This window comes from Ailuropoda melanoleuca, chromosome 11 (genome assembly GCF_002007445.2).
Source record: "Ailuropoda melanoleuca isolate Jingjing chromosome 11, ASM200744v2, whole genome shotgun sequence".
Lineage (NCBI taxonomy): Eukaryota > Metazoa > Chordata > Mammalia > Carnivora > Ursidae > Ailuropoda > Ailuropoda melanoleuca.
The window spans coordinates 10,196,282-10,199,121 of record NC_048228.1 but is presented as its reverse complement, the minus strand read 5'-3'; positions in this window follow the sequence as shown (position 1 = coordinate 10,199,121).

The window sequence follows — 2,840 nt, the reverse complement described above, 5'->3', positions numbered from 1 at the left end:
TTAAAATCTGGACAGATGCAGAGTCAATCACTTGGGTCTTCATAGTAGACCCAGTTGGTGAACCCCACTTTTGCAAGTGAGGGTCTGAGACCTCACCTGGATCAGGCTCTGAGCTCTGGCTACCCTACCTTTCTTATATCTGGTCTCTCACACCGTCACATGGCCCAGTTCATTCTGAACGATCTAACAGGCTCCAGGTTCAGGTAGAATCCGACTAAGGGTCTCCACAGCGCCAAGAGGAAAGGCAGCACTTAGGGAATACATTGGCAGTGGAGGGAAGGCAGGCATGGGTGGGTATGCACATGCAGGGCCAGGAGTTTCCCTAAGACTGCCCCCCACTCCAAATCACACAACACAGCTGGACACCCACTGTCTTTGCACTAAGCCAGAATGAGGCTCAGCTTCTGACTGGTTTGTGTGGGGAGCCAAGAATATCAGTGGGGAATGACACTGATCTTGTTACAGACTCAGCCCAGATTCCCCAGCTCCGTCGTCTAGAGAGAGGTGACACAGGTGACCAGTAGGCTGGACCATGTCCAATGTAGCTATGACACTTTTTTGGGGAAAATCTTCCAAGCTTCCTACATCTGGATAAGAACGAATCATTTAATTGTCTAGGAACTCACCATCCCCTGCATGGTCCCTGCAAGATTTGAACCCAGGACACTGGATGGCCTCAGTGGAGATGTAGGCACGACATTTTATTTTCTATTTGCGTGTCCAGAGGACTCTGGAGAGTTATACACCAAATAAACCACACTTAACTGCCAAACCCTTGCCACAAACTCTGTGAATATGATCGCTGCAAACTTCCCACTGTAAAGGATGATGTTTAGATATTTAGTTTTTAAATGGGAACAGCTGCAATGGACTAGCAGCCAGCTTTAATGAACAGATGTGTATTTCTAGAGAAATCGATTTTCCTTTTTATTATTATGTCACCAAATTTGGTTTATTTCCAAGCAATTTACATTTGAAGCTATGACTCGCTTATGAACTCCCAGTAAAAACTGTGGCCTCCAGGTAGAGAAATTTATCTCAGCAAAAAAGATCTGCTAAGTAGAGCAAAATTTTTAGTTATTATTATTATTAGCAATATGCCAGAAGAGGAAAAAATCTACATTTTACAACCTTACAACCTATCTGCAGTACCACCACATGCACAGTCTCACTGGGGGGACAACTTTTTGTTTTGAACGGGTACATCGAGTTTTATATTTTTAACCCAACTGGGGCAGTCTTGCCCCTCAAGGGATGCTGGGTAACGTCTGAAGACCGTTTTGACGGTTACGACTGGGGGGCTGTGTTATAGGCATCTGGTGGGTAGAGGCCAGGGATGCTATTAAACACCCTACAATGTATAGGACAGACCCAAATGTCAGTAGAGTTGAGACTGCAAAACCTTGCTGTTGGTGAGTTGAACTGCGTCCCGAAAAGATATGTTGAAGTCTTAACCCCGTACCTCGGATGCAACATTAGTAAACTAGAAGAGACAAGGGGGAATTCCTCTCTAGAGACTTCGGGGGGAGCATGGCCCTGCTGACGCCCCGATTTCAGACGTGTGGGCTCCAGAGCTCTGAGAGGGTCAGCTTTGTTTCAAACCACCCAGTTTGTGGGACTTGGTTACGGCAGTCCCTAGGAAACTAAGGTACTCCCTTTAAAGGAGTGAAGCTTTCTTTTCTTTAGAATGATAACTGTGCTGCTTGCTTAGAACAACTACTGTTTCCTCATTCTGCATCTCTGCCCCAGGCGTTATGGTCCTGAATAACTCTGTGAGGTGGGCTCACTATCCGCATTTTGGAGATGAACAAAAACAATCGTTGGCATTTGTCCAGAGCTCGCCTGTGCCCACCCCCATGCTACGGGCTTCACAGACGTCGCCTCATGTGATGGGTCAGTGACCCTAGGATGCCGCTGTAATGATCACTGTCATTGTGCAGTGGAGGAAATGGAGGCACAGAGAGGTGAAGTGTTTTCCCCAGGTCCCATGGTGGTAAGTAGGGGACATTTCAAACCCAGAGAGGCTCTAGAGTGCTCACTCTTAACCACGTGCTCTCAGGCTTTGAAGTGTCAGAGGCTGAAAGACCCACGAAGCTCACACGACCAGTCAGTGCCGACCCTCTCTAGTCAAAGTCCACGGCCCTGTTAACAGCACATCTCCAACAAAGAGGGTTTTAATATAAAGCAGTTCCTGAACTATATCCCACTGGAAAAGGGTTCTGGAGCAAAATAAGAATAGGATCCTTGCATATTATAGCCTTCTCCTTGAGATTCAAAAATGTCACTACTAAAGGCTCTGATAAAGTGTGCACTTACCAAACCAACCAACCAACCAACAAAACCCTGAAAACCTATTTGTTGTGTGTGATCTGGCAGTTTCCCAAATTATTTGACCATAGAAACCTTCTTGTAGGACACTGTTAATATTTAGAGCAGAGAAAAACAAAAATTTTCAACAAAGAACCAGTAAATACTTTAGGCTTTTCAGGCCTCATATGGCTGGTCTCAGTCCCCTAATGGTCTTTGTTTTTCTTCTACAACCCTTTAAAAATGTAAAAACCATCCTTAGCATGAGGGTTATAAACAGACCAGTTGCTGGCTGGATTTGGCCTCCTGACCAAAGTTTCTTGACCTCTCTAGAGGGATGGAGTGGAGACACATGAACAGAGGACAACTTTTGGATTATTTTTGCACTAGGATTTCACTTGGATTATTATTTTTCACTAGGACAGTGCTGAGAAATCCACATCAGAAACCCAGGAACAGAAGCCTGAAACTGTGCATCACCCCAGGGTTCTTTCCATGTAACACATGAGGAAAGAGAGAAGTCTGAGCAGTAA